This window comes from Notolabrus celidotus, chromosome 15 (genome assembly GCF_009762535.1).
Source record: "Notolabrus celidotus isolate fNotCel1 chromosome 15, fNotCel1.pri, whole genome shotgun sequence".
Classification (NCBI taxonomy): domain Eukaryota; kingdom Metazoa; phylum Chordata; class Actinopteri; order Labriformes; family Labridae; genus Notolabrus; species Notolabrus celidotus.
This window is the reverse complement of record NC_048286.1, coordinates 31,476,055-31,499,170: the sequence shown is the minus strand read 5'-3', so window position 1 is coordinate 31,499,170 and position 23,116 is coordinate 31,476,055. Positions and strand designations below refer to the sequence as shown.

The following is a 23,116-nucleotide window of genomic DNA, read 5'->3' as shown; positions in this document are numbered from 1 at the left end:
ACGTGTGAAAGAATCAAAACACGTCTGATTTAACATACAGGACATATTATAACACAACACAGCTGTTTGTGCTCCACAGTCTGATACCAGCCCGGCCTCAGGTCTGTGCAGCTCAGTGATGAGTCACAGTACAATGTCTAAGTCTGTGCTAATGATGTAACAACAGTGAATGGAGAGGATAGTGGCCCTGAGGAGCTCTCTCTTCCTGCATTCATGGCCTTGTTGCTCGCTGTAAACACAAAGGAGAATCATTTGTGGTCACTGAAACGTTGCCACAACATGAAGGACAGTTGAGTGTTTTTCCAGTCCATGTTTAGCTCTGAGATGGTAAATAGTCTTTGCTTGCGTCAGTCAATGTAGCACATTTATTCAGTGCTTATGTTATCAGGATATATGTCCTCATGGCCTGTTACACAGAGAAGTGAATCAGCTCCTCAGCAGCTGACTGTCCAGACTACATCAGGATGTGTTCGTGTGTTGGTCTTCTTTAAATCCAAAAATATGACAGGTGGTAGAACGGTGACGGTTGTATCTTAATGTAGCTTTCTGTATATTCATTTTTCTATTACTACAGTATCATTTTTGCTTTGGAGGAAAACAAAAACTTATAGTTTATTGAAATTGCCAACATTTGTTTCAGCTCAAAAGCACAGTTTTTAAATTAAATTAAATGTATAAAGGGGCAGCTATACCTGACACATGCACGGGGGGGGTTGCGTGTGTGTGTTTGTGTGTGTGTGTGTGTGTGTGTGAGTGTGTGTGAGAGTGTATTTGTGTCTGTCTGAGTGCGCATCTGCCGTGCGCGATACAGAGAGCAGAGGAGAATTGTGAACGCACGACCATGTAGAGACAAAAATGACATAACGTCATATAAATAAGATAAATAAGTAGGGATGCACCAATCCGATCCTGGTATCGGATATCGGCTAGATCGGACTCAAAAAGCTTGAGCATGATGGAGGGGAACTACGGAGACTCTGCAGTTTAGCAGCATGCTTCTTTTGCTAACAACTCCGCGGGAAACTTGCAACATGTGCAGCGGTAATGTTTCGATGGATGGCGGGTGCGCTAAAAAATATAATGGGAACTCAAAGGAAGAAGTTTACGTCAGCTGTAGCCAACTGCAAAGAAGGAAGAAACCTTTGTTTAATGGATTCAAAGTGTGAAAAATCGGACAGGTTATTGGATTTAATTGTTCCGGATCGTTGAAATTAAGGGATTCCAGCCTCTGGTTTAGCACTTGGAACCCAGGTACAGTTCACCATCAAATCAGAAAAGACTGAAGTTGCCAAAACATGATTCTATCCTCACATTAAGGAATAGAGATTCTTAAATCAATACAGGGATCGGATCGGCTAGTATCGGTATTGTCGTGGAATTTTCATAGTCTTATATATATGTATATAAGAATGTTTAACTATTGTATTCTTTCAGTCTAAATGTCATGTTTAGAGTAACTTGTTTCCTATGTCATCTGTGACGGGCGAGATCGTGTCAGGGTAGTAGTCAAGGTCTCTCCCCCTGCTCCTGTCTTTATCTGTGTGTTATGGCCGACTTACTGTCTCCAGAACTAGAGCACAGGTCTTCTTCCCACTTGTTGTGTTCCTAGTTTCCAAACATGGTTATCTAACTTTAGTGTCATCTTCAGAGGGAATAAATACCATGCCAAGGGTTTTGTCTGTCAGAACTGACTTGGCATTGCACTGCACTCTCCTGCCTGTGTACTGTTATGTTATTTCTCCTTGGCCAAGTTCTACATAAACTATTTCAACGTAAGCCGTCAGAGTCTCCTGAGTCTTCTGTGTCCAGTGTCCAGTTTGTTGCTGAATTCCATCACAGGTATCGGCAGATACCAAAGCCCAGGTATCGATATCGTTATTGGGACCTAAAAAGTAGGATCGGTGCATCCCTAGTCAACAGGGACGTGAGCACTACATACTGGCGTCGATGTGTCCTTGTTGCGCTGCAATACTCTACCTATACACTTTCAGAGCGTGTTGTGTTTATTCAAAGGTGATACATGTTGCTGTTTATCATTACAGGGAAGAATAGAGAGCAGATGTCAGAGGAGAGGAAATACAAGGCCGACTGCAGCCTGCACTCAATTGCCGCCCATTCGCAGGCGCTGTTACCTTCAATTCTGTCCAAAGATCTGTGGAGATTCAGGCACCAGTGCTCTGCTGGCTTTTTTGATGTGGCTGACATCAGTCTGATCAGCAGCGCCTGTATGCTTAACTTCTACTTGGTAGCTCAAACTCAAAGTACTTTGGGGATGTTTGATTCTGTTTGACACAACGAATAAAGGATTATTTTATCTTATCTTAACGTGCATATAACCTTTGACTTATCAACTGTGCTATAGGAGCTTTTCAAAGGAAGGGAGACGTTGCAGTGGTTCTAATACAGTGTGCCAAAAAAATAAAGTAGCATGCATTTAAAACAAAATGAGGTGCCACTAGTATACTGATAGTCCTAGTTATAAGCAAAACTAGATAGTTGGAGTGAGAAGTTATGAATGCATCCCAGCAAATACATTTAAAAGCAAAGTCTCTACATAAGGAGGTGTCACAAATCCAATGTTTTGTTTTCATAAAGTTCTCCCATGCAGCTACATGGGAAGCTTCCAGAATAACAGTTATAAATCTACTCTGTCATCCAAAGTTCAATAGTTGGTTTGGGGTCAGAGTGCATTAAGGCTCCTGTGTGAAATGAAGGACGGCTCCTCTCGTGTGCGAGTTGACGTCTAAGATGACAGGGCCAGGATAATCTGGAGCCTAATTCAGTTTGGAGCTCAAATCCAGACAGCTGAAACGTGTCTGAGAGTCCATTAGTCAGCTCAGAGATGTCCGCTCTGAAAGTTACAGTCAGCTGGCTCCGTCTGAATCACGGCTGCAGGCGGACACCGGGAGTTTCCTCTGGTCTGATCCACTGTTTGAGTCCTTTAATATAAAGTATTTAATACAACACAAATAATGTAGTGAGGGTCAGGGACACAGTGTGAAGTGTGAGTGAAGGCTGTGTTCAGTGTTCTGTTAGTTACTTTAACATATTCATCCACAGAGTTCAGCCTGTTAACTTAATCCTGTCATTGGGGCCCAGCCAGTCCTCATGGTGACTCAGCAGCTACCCGCTGTCTCCCTCTTGACAGGCACAAGCTCCAACACACACACACACATACACACACACACACACACACACACACACACACACACACACACACACACACACACACACACACACACACACACACACACAGAGACACACAGTCTCTGATGAGCAGCAGTTTAGATTACTGCTGACAACACACTGTGTCAACCTGTCCACACACACACACACACACACACACACACTCTTTCACACAGCAGCATCAGTTGATGAGAGAAAGGTGCGGACGAGACGGTCAGCTCCTTCAAACCAGCCCGATGACTAACTGTGCAGATCTGTCAGATGTGTGTCTGTGCTGCGTTTGTGTGCGAGTCATGTCTGAGAGATGATCAAGGAGATGAGGACAGAGAAGAGGAGAGGAGATTCAGTGAAGGAGTCCAAACAATGAGGAAAATTGAGATCATTGGAGGAATGAATGACACAGTGTTTTTTTCCTCTATTCATCTCTCTGCCTCCTCCGACTGTGTTTACGCCGCACCTCAGAGTGCGATCTTGTGTTTTTGTAACAGCACAGGTTGACAACAACATGGTGGTTTTTTTCAGAGTTCAGTAACACCTTCAGACATTTCTCTGCCTCTGACATTCAGTCAGTCCCAAGTAAAGACAAACTAGCAGCCTTTCCCAGTACAGCTAAACCCAGTTATGTAATATATTTATCAAATGTGTGACCAAGCGGCAACCTCAGAAATATGAAGCCAATGCAGCAGCTTTAAAAACTGCAGTTCCTCAAGTGTCCACTTGACGCTGGCTCCAAAAGCCCCTGAAGCTACATAAGTGGGGATTACTTCAAGGTCGTCCGCTGCCGCTCTGGCCGAGGTCCTTCTTTTGGTCCCGGTAATCCTTCTTAAGCTTTTTTAGCTTGTTGCTTATTAGGTCGACGCTTCTGACGAACCCCACCGTTGCTAGCTTGCGCCGGATCTCTTCTAAAATGGATTTGGTCCAGGTCGATGCCTCCAGCTTGTTCTGGATCACCTGTGAGGACCAAACCTCGACTAACCACTGCTTGGCCTTGAAATCCATTTGTTATTGTTTTGCTGCAGGAAAATGGCGGAAACTCGTTTGGTTTCTCTTTTTGGTCACGGCAACCCTGCCCCTCACCCCTCACCCCTGACATAAGCAGTTCACGGTTCTGGACCAACAAAGAGTTGGTGCTGCTCTGGAACCTGTTTTTCCTGGCCGGAAGTCGAAACACAAAAAACTGGTTCTCAATTGAAAAATGTATGTTGGCTAGGTCTCAAAGGTTCTCAAGAGGCAGAGAAACAACTTTTAAAAAGCTTAATTTTATAGTTATAGGCTGGTTTGATAATTTCTGATGCATTCATGAGTTTTAGGAAATCTAAATACTGATGGCCTTTGTGACACAGGTTAAAGGTTTTGGTCTGGAGCTGCTTGTTAGTTGTACTTGCACACAGATATCTGTTTAAATGGTCCTCAGCTTACTGCTAATAGGGGCAGGGAAGACATTACCATGGATTACCTGGACTGTTTTTACTGCAATATCCAGAGCCTGATGATTGGTTAATTCTACACAGACCACTAGAAAACCACAAATTGAAGCCATAAAACTCTTCATGCTGAAAATCCAGACGCCATTCTGCAGAATCCGTGCAAAGACATTAATCTAAACATGCTCCAATAAAGAGGGGGCATATGAAACATTTATCAATCTGAACACGAGATCTTTGTCGAGTTAAACTACCAACATTTACAGCTGTCCATCTTTCAAAGGCAGTACAGTTAGTGGATCAGGACATTTTGTACTTTGCCCCTCACTTTACTGTATACCGTCTGATGTCAGGTTTCCTCTGAATGTCAGCCCCCTTCCATCAGCAGGACAGAAAAGACCTTTGCTTGTTAGGAATCGCAAACACACACTGATAGAAAGCTCGCTGGAGGAGGATGATGAAAATGAGAAGACACACGGTCATCCCATCCTCCCTGGCTCTACTGTAGCGTATGATGTCAGGTCTGATCTGAATCTCTGCCTCCTCCCTCAGCAGGAGAGAACGACCTTTGTTTCCTCTGAACTCTCTGTTTGATGTGTTCGCTGCATCCAGAACATATATTCAGGTCAGTCAGATGGGAGACTTCTACTGTCATGGTACTGCACACTGCTGAATCCTCAAACATAAACCACATGCATTTACAAATAACTTATAATTTCAAAAAGCTGATCATAGGAGGAAGATTTGACTCTTTTGTTATGTCTACAGAGAGGACAAAATATTCATCCTGTTCATCCAAAATATCAAATTAATACTCTCCTCTATCTACGTCTGTGAGAGACTTAAAGGATCCACTAAATATTTTAATCAGTGTCCAGTCCTCAATTCTTTATCTGGCCAGACGCATTTACATTGTAACAGTGAAAATTTAATATTGATAAATAAGCCAATGTTTGGGTTACTTTGAGGCGATTACATACGGCCATTCCAGACAGGATATAGTCTATAATGTGAACCGCAGGGGAGGCGTTACATTGGGGCAAAGTCATTCCACCTCTGACCCTCCCTCAGAGGTGTTAACCCAGCCAGAATAGGTGCAACACAGTGGTGATGTGTAGCATCATTAGGGTTGCAAAGGGGTGGAAAATTTCCAGTACATTTCAGGAAAGTTCTGATAAATTTCCATGGGAAGTTAAAGGCCCTGTGAGGAGTTTTGAACTGGCTGAGAAACAGTCTGAAAATGATACTGATGCCTCTTTATGACCTTCGTTAGCAAACAAGACCATCAGCAGCAACACTGACACCTTCTCTGTTGTCATTTTTAATGCCTGAAACCGCCCTGAGGGGGGTAGGTGTCAGACCAGATGATGGACATCTCGCTTTAGAACAACCTTTATTTTAATGTTTCATGGAAAATAATCACATTGCCTGATAAAGTAGACTGTTAAAAGACAACAGGACGAGGTTTTTGTTGAAAACACTACTTTTGCATGTTTATGACAAGAGATAAGGGGTATCACTTTGTCCACAAGGGGGCGCCAGAATCAATACAAAACAAAAGTTCCTCACAGCAGCTTTAAGCTAGGGAATTTTGGAAATATTTGAAATTGGAAACTTTCCATGGGAATTATTGGGAGTTAACTGGTAATTGAGGGTAATTTAATGGAAAGGTATCATATTGCATAAATATGTTTTAGTAGAACTTTATCAAGTCTTAAATATTTGATTGAACAATTAATTATTTCATTGAAGAACAAAAACATGAATGTTGAGTTAAATATTACTCATCCCCCGACCCAACCCATTCAAAAATTAACAAAAATGCAATCCCCACAAAGTCCCATTCAAAATGTTAAATGAAAAGAGCCCATCTCCTTCCAAAAAGTCCCTTTCAACATCCATCCATCGATTATCTTGACCGCTTATCCCGTTAGGGGTCACAGGGGGCTGGAGCCTACACCCTGGACAGGTCGCCAACCTATCACAGGGCTAACACAGAGAGACAGACAACCATTCACGCACACACTCACACCTACGGGCAATTTAGAGTGATCAATCAACCTGGTGAGCATGCTTTTGGACTGCCCGGAGTACCCGGGGAGAACATGCAAACTCCACACAGAAAGGCACCTGCCCGGCCGGGGATTCGATCCAGGAACCTTCTAGCTGTGAGGCAACAGCGCTACCCACTGCACCACCGTGCATTCAACATGCAAATAAAAAAGCATCTTCACTCAAGCTTCTCCAGCCTAGCCTCTGCATTTTTACTAAACCCTTTCAGGCAATGAGCTCGTCCTGGGTCGCATCAACATCCTCCATGTCCACTTCCTCAACATCCAACTCCAACTCTTCCTCTTCAGTGTCACTGTCCAGCCTGGTTGAGGATGGCTATACTAACTATGTCTAACTATATACCAACCTTCAATTTAGTAAATTCCTGGTTTATAAAGTTTGCAACTTTGAAAATTCCCAGAATATTGCAACCCTAAGCGTCATGTGTGTATGTGCATGTCTCAGTTTGTGTGTATATGGTGTGTTTACAAGCCGTGCCTCCAACACTTCTGCAACACCATAATGAGATGGGAAATCCCACACTGGGACACCAATATTACAACGTTTTGGGGTGAAATGTGTAAGTGCAAAGGAGTAGTGATGGCAGAGCATCATTCCAGCACTGTTCTGAGATTGCAGTGAGTAAGAGGCAAGTATTTGTAAACGGTAAACGGCGAATAGCGCTTTTCTAGTCTTTCTGAGCACTCAAAGCGCTTTTCACACTGCTCACATTCAGCCATTCCCACACACTGATGGTAGAGGCTGCTATTGTAAGGGACCATCAGTGTTAGCTAATCTCATTCATACACATTCACACACCACTGAACAACAGCAGGAGCAATTTGGGGTTCAGTGTCCTGTCCAGGGACACTTCCGCATGTGACTGCAGGAGCTGGGATCAAACCGCCAACCTTCAAATTGAGAGACAACAGACTCTGACCCACTGAGCCAAAGCCGCCCACAGTGGGCACCAAAACACCAAAGGTACAAAAGATGTCCAAAGTTGAGGCTTGTTGAAAAATAGTGATATCATTCTCACTGAGGATCATAATGACGACCTCGTTTAAAGACACAAGCAAGTATGGGAAACGTTTAGTAATATTGTTTGTCAGTTAAACATTACTTCCACTGTTTAAAGAGGGTGACATGCAAAAATAAACTTCCCAAAGAAGTGTCAATACATCCTAAACTCCCAGGTTACTGTGTTTCCTCTTGAAACATATGCATCTTCTCCTGTTTGGCTGGCCTTTTCACCTGATACTGTAGCATCCTTGTAAAGAGCTAGCACCAAAAGCCATCAGCTGTGTTAGTTTGGCTAATGTCAGCATTCGGCTTTGCTAGCCCACTTATGTTAGCTTAAATTTGCACAAGCATTAGCTCAATAAAGACACTGAGCAGCTAAGACAGAAACCTTTCAGAAAGATAGTGGCCTCTCAAACTCAGTTTATCAGACAACAATGACTGGGCTCTAAAATACTTGAACCACGAGGAGACATAAATTGCTTTAGAGTTATTTCAACTGAGCAAACTTCACACATAACATTTGTGGAAAAGAGCAATGTCGATGTCTGTGCATGTTGTAAAGTTGGGCTCATAAACATGGGATCTAATGGGGATTTGCAGCCTCTAGTCTAGTGGACACATAAGGTACTGCAGATTTTCAGTGCAAAAAACAAAAACAAAGAAACTTACAGGCTAAAGGCTGATTTATACTTCTGCGTCTCCCCTACGCAGCAGGGGCTGACGCGGACATGAGCCCCACATACTTGTGCGCCGGTGTGTCCGTGTCGCGCAGCAATTCGCCGCCGAAACACTAGAGGGCAGTGAGGTCTCTCTGATAGCCGGTCGCCTGCTTCCGGTCCCGCTACGATCTCTGTTTACTTTTCCACAGAGTTTCAGAGCGTGTTATGTTAATCTACAGCTGATACATGTTGCTGTTTATCATACAGACATGATTACATGAAGAATAGAGAGGAGGAGATGAAATACACGGCCGATGTGCGGCCGATGTCCGGGATCCCGGAAGTGTTGTAAATGCGGGAAATACGAAGCCGCCGAGCAGACCAATCACAGAGCTTGCGGTCCGCGTCGGCTCTACGGGGAGTTACATTTTGGAGGAGGTGCACGTCAGCTACGTGCGTAGGCCTCGGCGTAGATACGGGAGCTACGCGGACCCCAGGCGTAGGGTACGCCGTTGATTCAACGCAGAAGTATAAATCAGCCTTAAAGGTGACATATCACGCTTTTTTCATCAATATATATTGGTCTAAGAGGTCCCCAAAACATGTCTTTAAAGTTTATGCTCAAAAAAACACTTTGAAATCAGATTTTGGCATGCCTGAAAAACCCTCTTCTACAGTCCTCCTCAGAACAGTCTGTTTTCTCTCTGACCACGCCCCCTCCGGAAGTGGATGTGCCCTCGGCTGTCCAGCACGTTGATCTAATGTTTACATGTTGGCTGAATATACACGGCTGCTCAGAGATCACGTTACTTCAACCCTCTGAATCTGATCTTGACGGAGAGGCGCCTGTAGCAGGACCTTTCTGAAGGATTGGTCACAGATTTAGTGTTTCTTGTTGTTTTATTTGTCAGCATGTTGACGTGTGTCTTGGTACACAGCTACGAACATGTAGCTATGTGGCTATGCTAACTAGCGCTAGCACTTATCCATGATAAATAAAAATCATCCACTAGATCTTCAAATCTGCAGACGTGGGGAGTAAAACCGACCTTTGTGTTTATTAAGACAGCCTACAACTAGCATGCCTCCCTCCTAAGCTCCTTGTTAGCACACATGTGTGCAGGGAATGAAAAACGGAGGAGGGATTCAGTATTATTTTATACAGTCTATGGGCTGAACAAGCTCCGAGCTCTGACTTGCGTCACGGACCGGATATTGGTGTTACGTAACAAGTCCACGGAAGTCTGAAACGGCTCGTTTTAGACACATTTACATAAAGGTCTAGAAATCAAAACAGGGGCAGAATGGATTTTTTTCATTCTCGGGGGGTTTGTAGACATGCCAGGGAAACATATTTCAGGTAGAGAACCATTAAAAAGTCGATTTTGCATGATATGTCACCTTTAAGGGAGAGGGAGACAAACACCTGCTGTTCTTTAGTGACTTAAAAAAGCTGTTTCTGTGAATGGAGTCTGGTGGGATCTGTTTCTATTAGAGAGATTCAAAATGTTGGTTCCTCCTTCCAAACACCAAAATATGCACACAAAATAATAAAGCCCTGTTACTTGATGCGTACAGTAGTCTGTCAATGACAAACTTTCCAACTGGTCTATCTGGTACACAAATGAGCAAACATTTGGTGGCATTGTTAACATTATTGTACATTTTTCTCTGGATTTTTCCACATTATAACTGCCAGACTTGAGGGAAGTGCTGTGTCAGTGTTACTTAATGGTGTGGTGGTTTCCCTTCAACATTTTAATCCATCAAACTGACAGTCCGCCTCCAGCTTTTCTAGCATTGTTCAAAAACAATCACAGATGCAAATATTGGGTTAACACAAACTGCTCCCATTAGGATATTACAGACCTCCAGGTGCTTGTTCAACAGTCTGTTAGTATAGTATCAAGAACTGAAGCTCTACAAGTTTTACCCTGCTAGGAAAACACACTCAAAGCTGTTTCCTGACATACTGCCAATGACAATGCAACATATCAAAAGCTGATCACGTACAGTAAATATCTCCCCCATCCATCGGTCATACTGAATATTCAAGGCTGTGCTGCTGAAGCTCAAACTCCCCAGAGACTGTTGTTCCCAAACAGCTTTGATATTCAAGGTCATCAATAATAGATTAAAATGACTTGCAAACTGTAAATGGAGCGCACTGGGAGTCTTTCAACTGACTGTAAACAGTAGCGCAACAGACTGCTGCACCAATATTCCCATCAGCACAGAGTGACTGGAGAAGACGACGCAGTGGTGTCAATGAAAAGTTTCCCACTGCAGCTTCCTCATAGAGCAGCGGTGAAACTATTACCTATAGGCAATTATATTTTCAATTTGCTTTTATGATCTCTGCCGTCCTTGAGAGCAATATTAGTACTCCCAGATACATTAAAGACACAAACTCTGCTGCTGCCACATTATCCCGTTGTAAAGCTATTCCTTTTTATTAACTAAATATGTGGACAAGCACTGCACATCCCAGCTCCCATTGAGAGACATTAGCATGTGCTCCTGATGACTTAAAACTTTGGATACAGTATGAACTTTTCCTTTTGGTTTTGCTTGTATTGGACTGTCGCAGTGAAAAGGGGCCAAGCCTGAAGAACAACCTTTCCATTTACCAGTCGATCCAGTTTCAACCCTCACCTTTGATCATGAGCCAAGGTAGGGGCATTGGGTAGTGACTGAAAGAACAGGATCATGGTTACAAGCAGCGAAATATGGTGAGAGAGCCAGGGAACTAAATAGGATGCCTCTGGGGCCAACTCCGAGGAGACCCCGGGGATAGAACTATAGTTCACAGGAGGGTTTGTATATCCTGTCTGGCCTGGGAGAGCCTCGGTGTAAGAGCCATGTTCATGTTTTTGGGTCAAGCTGTGAACCACATTCATTATGGTGCCACTGGGTGTTGCTGTCTTGTTGCTTAGGGCACAGCTATATAGGTACGTCACTGCCAAGGTATTTGATGTGTGTTTTGACCCGGAAGGGCAGATGGTTTTTGACCGCTGATTTGTTGATGAATGGAAACTGATGGAGGCTGTATTCACTTTGCATGCTGGTGCAATAAATGGATTGTATTGTGCTGCAAACCAAAGACACGCCTGCAGAAATGTTATTGAAAACATACAGCAAACGGTATCGTATTGACCTACAACGGTCCAGCGCATCAGCCAAGTCACTCCTGGGCGTAAAAAAACCCCATATCAGCAGCTTTAGTACTGGACTAAGCTTCCATACTCTGTATATTGGAACTGGAAATTGTGGATGGATAGATGGCTGGATGGAGGATATCCAATAACAAATCTTGCCCCTTTGCAGCTAAATGCGTAACTTTTTCACCTGCTAGCCTCTAACGTTGTCTATCTGCTGTTTGATGGAGTTTCTGCAGGGTAGCAGGTTATCAGAGCACTTTGACAGAGCATGGCTTCATGCTGCAGATTGATTGGCTGATGAGAGAGGTGTGATGCAGGAGACATTTGCAGAGGGAAAAAAACCCCAGCTCATAGAGGCTGAATTTTACCTTAGAAGTGAAGGGAACCCCAGAGGTGTATGAGTTTTATATATGTGTCCATCACTACCAGCAATCACACATTTACATGATCTATGGATGTGAAACTACTGCAAGGACTAACTACTTCTAACTACCTTCATTACAACAAGAGAGAACAGAGAAACATCTGCGTGTACGATAGAAAAGAAAAACTGATGGATTTTATTACTTTATTATAGGGATAGACCGATTATCGGCGCCGATATTCGGCATTTTGACACATATCTGCATCAGCCTTTTTTAAAAATCTGACGGCCGATAAGAGATCAATTTAAAACTGGGTTATTTTGGCTCAAAATTCACTAAATCAGGTGGCAGAAATGACACCGTCTGCGCAGCCTAGCTTATGTTCCATTACTCCTGCAGTTTCTAATTGCAGGGGATGAACTGAGCAGCATCCGTTGTGGCCCCTACAATTACTAGTGATTTCAAACTCATACAACCCCACTTCAAAAACACTGAAATACCCCCATAAAACAAAGATTAACATTTCAGTTATATTGACATTTTGGAAAACTGTATTTACTGTAGAAAACTTTAGAGAGCTATTTCAGTACGACAACTCACGTTCACTTAAGATAAAGTTTATTGCAGCACACACATACAGTATTGTGTTTGGCGTATGGGCTCCGAACCTCATTACTCATCATACATTATTTAAATGCAGACATTTAGGAGCAATGAGATAGGACTAACCCCCCTCGGAGCCCGCAGGTGGATGCCGGGGAGGAGGTGGGTACAAAGTTTGCACACAGCACTGAGCAGGACAGCAGGAGCACTTGCAAAGCAGAGGCAGAGACAGAGACGGGGAGACATGCAGCTTAAATAGACCGCCAAATGAGGATGTTGAGATCAGCTGATAGGGAGGATGATGACATGTCAGTATGACTGAGCGCAGCTCGAGTTGTCTGCCTGAACTAGCTTGCAGGCGGCGCTCCATTCATTTGTTTAAGTTTTTATTTAACTTTATAAAACATGCTGCTGAGCCTGGGAGCTCCCTGGATTTTATGTTAGAATTTTAAAACAAAGATGTCTATTGTCTAAGATAAAAAAAAACCTTAACATGCTGCAAATCTGAAAGGCTGTTTAATGAACATATGCTTAAAGGCATTTAAACAAAGTTAAGTGTTGGAGTTTGAATTATTCCAAATTTTGACACCAATATTTCCCTTTTACTGCAAATGAATAATCGGCTCCAAATATCGGTTATAGTCCTTCTTGACTACTAATAATCGGTATCGGTATCAGCCCTGAAAAAAACTTATCGGTCTATCTCTACTTTATTAGTTAATTCTGCATTTTGATCCACTGATCAAGATTGATCGCTGCATCTTTATACACCTATATAGTCTGAATTAGGGATGACCACAATTAATCGATTATCGATTCATTGATTGTTAAGAAATTACTCGAAACACACATTTTTGTTATCAATTTTCCGTCACGTGGAACAAACATCATGTGGTCTGATATTACACTCATCTATCAGGGAGGTGTTTTTTAGTTTAAAGCATGTTTTGATGTGAATCAGCTGTTAAAGGTGTTGCGCACAGCGGAGACGCTCAGCTGGCGGCTGCGGCTGCGCGTCAGGTCTCCACGTGCGCTTTTTAAAAGAGGATCAATACAAAACTGCTGCCAACAACAACACGGACACAAAGGTTGACAGCTTTAAACAGGATATTTCCCACCTTTGGATACGAAGGCAACAGACAGGTGGGAAATTCTGGTACGCTACGTTTACAGAGCAGCAACATCAGAGCCGTCTGAGCTTTTCTCCAGCGGGACTGATTATGACCCGGTTGCGCTCCCGGCTGACACCTGACCGAATACACATGTTTATTTCTCTCAATAAGAACGAGTAGACAGAAAACTGGACACTGTGAGTCTGAAGTACTTTTCTGTTAGTATCATGAGCCTTCACTTTATAAGATTATGTCCGCGTAGAATATTTTAATGAGCCTGATCGTTGATATTCTGCGTGTCAAACGTGTCCCCGTATTCAATCCCGTCAGTTATTTGCATTTTGTTGCTGTAGAAAATACAATTTAGGGGGAAAACAACCTATTTGGCATTGTTTTTGACGTAAGAATAATAATGTTTTTTTTATCAATTAATCGATAATTGATCGTTAACATTTCCAAAAATCGATCACGGAAAATACTTAAAATGTACATCCCTAGTCTTAATGATGACTCTTCCAATCCTCTCACTGTCCCAACAATATCATTACAATATTCCCAAGTCATGCAAGCTGTTAACACATTATTTTTATCATTTCAGTCGTCCCATTCTCCCCTGCTGTTGTCGCTAAACAAGCATCTTTTATCGTTAGTGCAGGCAGAGCCTTTTATAGCTGGAGGGTGCTGTAGAGGTCATCTAGCTTTTTCATACAGCCTGGGTTTGATACAGAAACAAAAAGGTAACATGTTTTGATCCAAAGTTTTCTAACTACTCTCATGTCCTTGAGACAGCCTGGAAGTAACACCTCTGTTAGATCTTATATCCACTCTCTGCCTGACCTCTAGACTTCCTGACTGAATGAGGAGCCTACACATTTCCTGCATAAGTAGCTGATGATAACTGACATTGTTGTGATGTAATATTATATAAACAGTGAGTGCTTGGTCGGGTGGTGACTGGATTACTGTGCGTTTCATTGGAAACCTAAGAGACTCTGAATGGCTGACTGCCTGGAAAATGGACTGAAAAATGCTGAGTTTACCTGCTTGGTTGAGAGTAAGCATGATTTCTTGTTTGCTTGGCTTGTAATCTGGAAGGGATTGCATGTAATCCCACCAATCCCTAAAGCAGAAATCATGGCATCATCATCACAACGGACATGCATTAGAACATCTCAGATAATCCATCCAACGTCCTGCTTGTAGTCTCAGGCACCACCAGCCTGCCTGCTTTTCCTGTTTTACCAGCATGTCTATGGTTCCAACATCTAAGGGCGCCACCAGCACTGCGATGCCAGACCACACCGGCTGTCATCCAGAAATACTCTTCAAATCTGAAGTGTTCAGTCGTTTGGCTCATTAGACTTATTTCCTGCTTCCCAGTATCACAAAATTTGTATGTCACTGCAAACAGGACTGCAGAAATTACATTTGATTTCCCCATCCCATTAGCTAATGAGTCATAATTAGCCTCCCTTAGGGATGTAAAATGCCATGGGTTATGCAGTGAAGCTCCCAGTGAAGCTGCTTCCACTAGCTAGCACACTGCCCACTTTACAACAAATTTAGTCTAGCTCTCTTTGATTTCTCTCCAGCTCTGGCTCATGTGTTTGCTTGTTTATGAGAGCACCAGAGAAGAAACTGTTTCACAGTGTTTACAGTGAAGTGATTATTCAGTGCACATTATTTGCACAGATCCACCACTGGGAATATTTCTGTAATCACTGCCGTTGTACCAAAATGTCCATTTGTTAAATAAAGCTGACAGATACCTGCTCACACACCCTCACAATGTGTGTGTGTGTTTGTGTTTGTGGAGCTCCAGGGTTGATTATGTAATATGCATGAAACTGATAGTTTTAATTGTTATTCTCAAAATGTAATTCTTCTTGAGGAAGAAGGAAACTATTCATTTTTCTGCATGAACGCTGTAACCCTCTGTTGCATAAGGGACCTAGATGCATAATGAGTCTGGTGCTGCTTACTGATTCTACCTGATAAATGAACCTACCTGTTAACTAAGGATGGATTACAGGACAGTTTTAAAAAGAGGGGAGTCTACATGGTGAAATATCAGTCCCTCCAGGATTTCGCAGGGTTTTCTTGTGATTGTTGCGGCCCAAAAAGCCTGAATTTGCGACAGCTTTTTGAAAAAATTGCGGTGAAAGTTGCGATTATTTTGTTTTGCTTTTTTCCTCCAATAACATCTCAGGGGCAAGTAAATATCCTAAAATACAGTTGTTTTTAGAAAACATTCTTGATGTGACCACTGTGACTGTATTTTGATTCTCTTGATTCACAGAAAAATGCCATGAAAGGACTGTATTGCACATTTACGACTGTCCCTGAATGCACCTCACAGCGACTGAGGCACAGACCAGGCGCAGAGTCAGTTCACGGCACTCTGAAATGCATCTTCATCTTTGATGACGAGGAGTTGATCCAAACTTACTAAATGTGTCTGATGTTTCACCAAACTGGATTAAATCAAGCTGTAGATGCCGAGCTTTTTACGGTAACCACGGCAACAACGTCAAACATCAAATATTAAACAGACGCCCCCCGGTTGTGTCTTTGTCACTAACGCACACCGGGGGGTTAAAATCCTCAATGAAGATGAGACAGATGCATGGAGGTGAGGAGAGCTGGTTCATAAAGCACACCTGCTGCAGGTAGAGACCAAGCTAACACTGAGCCCCTCAATCTATAAATAACAACGTTGTCATGGTCACTTGTCCTGCCTGCTGTCCCCTCTCTTCACCCGTTCTCTGTGCGTGTTTTGAAAAGTGCCGATCAAGTGAGGACTTACGTTTATGTTCCAAGGAAGTTAAATTGATGACAAAACCAATGACGTGCAGGGGCTGAGATTAAGGTAATTGGTCAAATTTGCGGGAAAGTTGCAGTGATTGTATAAAATTGCAAGGCCGCGAAAAAATCGCGCTGATTGGTTGAATTTGCGTTGACAGTTGCGATCGCGAAATCGCAACTTCCTGGAGGGACTGATTTATATAGCACCAATTCAAAACAACTGTTACCTCAAGTAGGAACAGGTCTAGACCGTACTCTTCGTTTATAGTATTTACAAAGTTCCAACATCAAGGTAGGATAAAACAAGATTCAGTTTTATCTTAATCCACTGTGAGCAGAGCTCTTTGAGGCAGTGCTGAGGTAACACTTCCTTTAAAGAGGCAGAAACCTTGAGCAGAACCAGACTCATGTTGAACAGTCATATGCCTCAACGGTGTTGGGATTTAAAGGTGATAGAAGGAGAAGCAGAAATGCAATGTGTTGATAGTGTTAGGACAAAGGGGTACCTTAAACCCTCCTCTTCTTTTCTTTTCTTTATTTTGTTTTGACTGGTTCTCATGTAGGAAATTGGGATTGGGTTCGGTTGTCATCACGGGTTTTGTCGGACAATGTTAAACGCATCCTGTGGCTGAGGTGCCACCCATGAAAAGGGGCTTGGTCTTGTTTGTATGACGTCACCTGATGGGAAGTGAAGAGGACGCCAACAGATCAACACGAGACTCAACCAGAGAGACGTCTGAAAACCCTTGGAGAACCAACAACGCTTTTAAACTTGTCCCAACCAACCAATCAAAACGAACTCCTCGTAGAAGTTTGTGCTCGCCCCACACAACCCACGCCGACCAGTACATCCCAGCGGACCGGCGCACAGGTGAGCTGATTAGGGATGCACCAATCCTACTTTTTAGGTCCCAATACCGATATCGATACCTGGGCTTTGTTATCTGCCGATACCAATACTAGCCGATCCGATCCCTGTATTGATTTGACAATCTCTATTCCTTAATGTGAGGATAGAATCATGTTTTGGCAACTTCAGGCTTTTCTGACTTGATGGTGAACTGTACCTGGGTTCCAAGTGCTAAACCAGAGGCTGGAATCCCTTAATTTCAAGGATCAGGAGCAATTCAATCCAATATCCTGTCTATTTTTTCACACTTTGAATCCATTAAACGAAGGTTTCTTGCCCCTTTGCAGTCGGCTACAGCTGACGTAAACTTCTTCCTTTGGGCTTCCATTATATTTTTCAGCTCGACTTCCATCCATCGAAACATTACCGCTGCACGTTTCAAGTTTCCTGGTGGAGTTGTTAGCAAAAGAAGCGTGAACTGCACCTAAACTGCAGAGTCTAGAGTAGTTATCCTCCATCATGCTCCACCGGGCAAAAATGCACAAACTCAGTCACGGCTGGCGCTGATGACGTAGGAGACACATGGCTGTTGTAAACAGAGAAAAGCCTATAACTGAGATGAATAGATCTGCCATATGGATCGGCACTATATATCGGCCCCTTGTCACCGATATCCGATCTAGCTTTTTGAGTCAGATCTAGCCGATACTAGGGGTGCAACGGATCAAAAAACTCACGGTTCGGATCGGATCACGGTTTTGAGTCACGGATCGGATCATTTTTCGGATCAGCAAAAAAAAAAGAAAACAAGACAAATATAACATTGTCCTCCATTTATTTTGTAAAACCCTTGTAAACTTTTGCCCATTAAATAAAAACAAGATTCAACTCAAAATGTACTGCATGTGCAAAGCACCCTATCTGTGGGCCCAGTCCTGCCTCATTCACTGCATTTCACAGCATGGCAAGTGAAGGAGCAGAGGAACTTCAAAAGTTTCACTTCATTCTTCTTTCATTTGCTGATTTTCACCGTCCACTTTTCTTTGAGATGCAAACTGAACACACCGTTTTCGTGCATTCTAGGGTCCTACAGCTGGCAAAGTGCCAACATGCAAACTGCTCCAGAAATGAAAGTGAAAGTTAAAAATTGCACTAGCAGCAGTGGACTCTAAGTGACCCAGTAACAGCCTGTCTGCGTATCGTTGACATGGAGACAAGTCCCGGTAAACACACGGTGACCCCCACAGAGTGAAGGAATAACAGTTCGGGGGCCATAAATAGGCGGCCGGATGCGGTCCGCGGGCCGCGTATTGACGGCCTCTGGTCTAGTGGGTGCGCAACGGAGTTTCATAACGTGGCTCAAGCACATTCAGCATTCACTGTATTTCACAGGGTAACCCAAAATGCTCCCATACATGTGACTTACAAGATGCAGGAGGTTTTTCAAGTTCCTCTGCTCCTTCACTTGCCATGACAACAGCTGCGCTTGACGAGTAAGTGTGGATTGAACATGCGGTCATCACGTGAACACGCACTTTTTTCATCAACCGATCCGCGGACCACGTCCGTGCCGACCCGTGGAGAGGCATCCGTACGGATCACGGATCAACGATGATCCGTTGCACCACTAGCCGATACCAGGATCAGATCGGTGCATCCCTAGAGCTAATCCTTATTCAGTTTCCCCTACTGAGAACCAGTCACCCCCTTAGTTCTCGTCTGACACCACTGTTCATGTCAGGGCTTTTAGTTTGCATTCATACCTCTACTCGGGGAAGTCTGTAACAATAGCATATGATAACTTTTGTGGTAATATAGGGATGTGCGCATCAATAAACTAAACTATTAAACATCATCACCCTAGCTAGTTGGCACCAGAATCAACAAATCACTGATATCTTTATAGCTATAGGCCTGAAATGCTAGTCACATGTTGAATCTATGCCATAGTGCGTCCACCTGCCACTAGCTGGAGCTGGAGCATGCTTAATGATTGATAAGATAAGACAAACTTTATTGTCCCCAGGGGGAAATTTGTCATTGACATAAGTGCAGTGCTGCTCAAAGTCAATGCATTCATCATACCAACATTACAATAACATGCTCACTGTCAAAGATGAAAAACCATGTCACAGTGGCATACCAATGACAACAAAATACCAATATACATTAAAATACCAATGTGGCAGTAAAAATGATGTTCGTGCAGATTATTTGTTGAGTAGAGTGATGGAAGTAGGGAGGAAGGAGAGCTTGAAGCGATTACTTTTATATCTGCTCGCTCTGAACTGTCCTCCAGAGGGCAATAATCCATATTCTGAATAAAGAACATGTGAAGAGTCCTTCAACATTTTTTGTGCCTGATTGACAACAGGCTTTTCAAAGATGGTTCGAAGGGACACGTCATTTTTCTAACCAATCACTTTCATGGCACATTTTTTCAAAAATTCAATCTTAGATTTACATTGAACAGATATAGGGCCAAACCAGGCTGCCATCCCATATCTGATCAGACTTCCCGTGACAGCATTATAGAAGGTCAACATCACACTCGTACTTACGCCAAACAATCTGAGTCTACTAAGAAAATGCAGTCTTTGGGCCAATTTGGCACACAAGACACAAACATGAACATTACACTTTGATAAGTTATCCATCTGAATGCCCAAATACTTATAATCGGTTAGGCTGTTGTATGTCTTGTTAAACTGGCAGATAACCGACTGGAGCAATGTGTAATGTGGATGTTAGCCTGCAAGGGGGACTGAGGGCTGGTGGTGCTAGCTCTGCTAATGTTAGCCACACACAATCTATATTCACAGTGTTTACCAGCAGCCTCTGTGATCCTGTGTTATTTCAATTTTGCATAGTTTTACTGTTTTCTGTTAGTTTGAATTTAAATTTGCGCCAAAAGACTAAGGAATTGGACACTTAGTAATATAAAAATAGACTCATATGATTTGTTTTTTACCTTCATTTATGTTTTTGTTCCTATCTTATGCTGTGCCTCTGTCTGATGAGTCTGACCATCACTGATCAGTCATAATAACGTCGCCTCAAATGTTTGCTTTTTATGGAGGGCCGCTGCTAACAGCTGTGCAGGTGAGGGTGAGGAGCGTATTCTCATATCTTCAGTCAACACAGATGCCAGTAATGAGAGAAAGGCAGTGTTCTTCTGTTTGCGCTGTATTGATCTTTATCTGCATCTATTTCCAACTCTGATTTGATTTGTGTTTGAAATGAGATTTCACACCAGAGCTTTTACCTGCAAAGCTTTCCAGTACTGGAATTCACCCTATCCAAGGCGGCCATTTTCCTCTGACGTCACCCTGAATGCTGAATGCTAGGTAACTATAAACAGGGAATCTGAATATCTGTTGTGACTGTGAAAAACAACAGCTGAATCAAATCTATGAGACACATTCAAAGGTGAGAGAAAAACCCTGAGTGGGATAAAGTTTGTAAAGGACTATCATGAGTCATCAGATATTTGTTGTCTAATCAAGTCTGGGTGTGGAAATGAACTGTCCCACTTAAAGTGATCTTTTGTTGACAGGTAGGCCGAGTTGGAGAGAAGCACACAAACAAAGCCGGCCTCCGGCAGGTGCATCAGTATTAGCATGTTTCCCCTGACTCACAGAACACTAATTTAAACTTTCCCAAGATACCAAACATGTCAGACTCAATTACCGTAACCATTCAGGCACCCAACTCTAAAAAAATATGTCCTTTTTTTATGCAACAGTGCAGCCATGTGCTTTGGGCTGAGACATCATGCAGCTCTGCAAGCCGTGCAACACGCAGATCCAGAACAGACCCTTGGTGTCTTCATCCTCCATAATAATACAGACAGTCTGACTGTCAGGGAAGTGTAAGGGCCTCTTTTCTCAATAGGGTTTTGCACAGCGTGTCTGTCTGTGCTGCAGTACCTTATTTATCAATGACTTTACAATACATGTATTATCCCCACACACACACACACAAAGACTGCATGGTGTATATTTTTTAAAAGTGAAGATGTGAAACACAGAGAGCTGGGAGAGAGAAAGACATGTGCATAAATAGAACAATGTGTACTAATCCACATAGAGACAGAGGATGCAGTGTGTGTCCGTGTGTGTGTGTGTGTGTGTGTGTGGAATAAGGGGGTAGGGGGTGGAGGGGGGAGTTATTGTATAACTACAGGCTTAGTCCTTATAGAAAAACCATAAGAGTTTTTCCTAAAACTGGTGTGTAGGCTCAGTAAGATCAGATGAAAACCCCTTTATATAACAGGGCCTGGAGTGATCTGGAGCTGCACCTGATTGCCTTTGAGAAAAACAGAGAGCTGTCCTAGAAATGATAACACAAATACAAGCATTGCAATCAATATCTGCAGAGAACTGAAGTCCTGTATGAGATAAGATTTAAAGATATAGGACACCATTGCATGCAATTAAAGCATTACACTCATTAATGGTTGCAATGGTTGCAAAGGAGCTCATGCATGGGTAAGAGAGGAGTATTTTTGGAGTACTCTACCCCAGTGTGTGTGTGTGTTTTTTTTCAGCAGAAGGGTGTACCATCCCGACTGCGGCACCACCATAACAAAGAGACACGAATCCACGGAGCTCTGCATGGCACACAGAGATTCCCCTCCTCACACGCCCACTCCCCCTCTCCACCATTGAGATGGGAACCACCGTGCAAGACAATGTCAAAAAAATCCCAGTTCACCATAGAATCTGCTAAATGTAGGCCTCCTATCCGTGCCACTGCAGACCTAAATCCACCCACCATGAATATGCCATGAATTTCATCATCACTCATTCAGCAGGGCATCGGGAGGATGGCGCAGCGCGAGGAGGATACAGTACTGTACGCGCACAATCACGCGATGATGACACGCCACAAATCAAGACCCCCCAAAAAACACCATAAAACAAAACTCTGTGTCCACTCACCGTTTGGATGTGTCCTGGTTCCTCGCGCTGAGTGTGGTAGTGTGTGTGTGTATATTTGTGTGTGTGTGTCAGTCAGAGAGTGTGATGGTGAAAAGCTCTCTCTCCACCTTTCACTGCTTGCAGAGAGCAGACTGGTGCCAGGACAAGCCAGACAAAAGCCCCGCCCCCCTCCTCAACAAGGACAGCCAATCAGGACGCAGGAAGAAAAAAGGGAATCTGCAGGCAGCAAAGGCCACTGTTGCGTTCACGTGCTGCTGTAAAAACGAAAGATTGATTATTGTGCTGTATGGATATGTAGGCCCTACACTTTAATGAGAGCCTAAAGAATAAGATGACTGAATTAAAGGACTCTTACTGATTAAAAACAGATTTAAATAAAGACTAACTTCCTATAAAACAAAAGGTGCATTTTGACCAAGAGTTCCAGGGTCTTTTAGCCCCCAGAACTACTTTACCCTGAACTAAAAGGTTCCTGTGCCCCCATTGTCAGAGCTGTGGGAAGTGGCTTTAAGTTGGGGGTGCTGTAGTAAGAGGTGCAATTTTTTTTCTTTTTGCATTTAGGTTACTTATGCAACTGATAGGCTATAGCGCACATACATTTTATTTTTATTTATCTGGTTTGAATACAAGCTTTCAAGAGAACTTTTCATTATAAATTCACCAATTGCAACTTCCATACCCTGGTGTACAGCAAAGAGCATACAAGCCAAACCTGGTAAAACAGACCCATAAGGCGGGTAAAGTGCATTGAACAGAACTTATCCAAATACATTTAGCTTTTAAGCAGGCACACTCACAGGGCCCACGCATCAGGTTATTTTAAAATGAACAATTATTTAAAATTGCTATAATTATTTCTCAAATCTTCCTCAGGCATTGCATTTTCAGAAAATAATACAATGGGAAAAAAACTGATTTATTGTGTTAATTAAT

General features: G+C 43.0%; 1 protein-coding gene across 5 annotated transcripts in view; it reads right to left on the bottom strand.

Moving 5' to 3' along the window:
* The window catches only part of map4l (microtubule associated protein 4 like), a 145,137-nt gene extending 122,797 nt beyond the window's left edge, over positions 1-22,340 (bottom strand). For 2 of the 5 annotated variants that reach the window (XM_034703669.1, XM_034703670.1), the window contains exon 1: positions 22,184-22,338. The gene's annotated coding sequence lies outside the window, so the exon portion shown is untranslated. Of the gene's footprint in view, positions 1-22,183 lie in introns of all 5 variants that reach the window. The other 3 variants (XM_034703672.1, XM_034703671.1, XM_034703668.1) reach the window with 2 other exon arrangements.
* Positions 22,341-23,116: the final 776 nt, after the last annotated feature.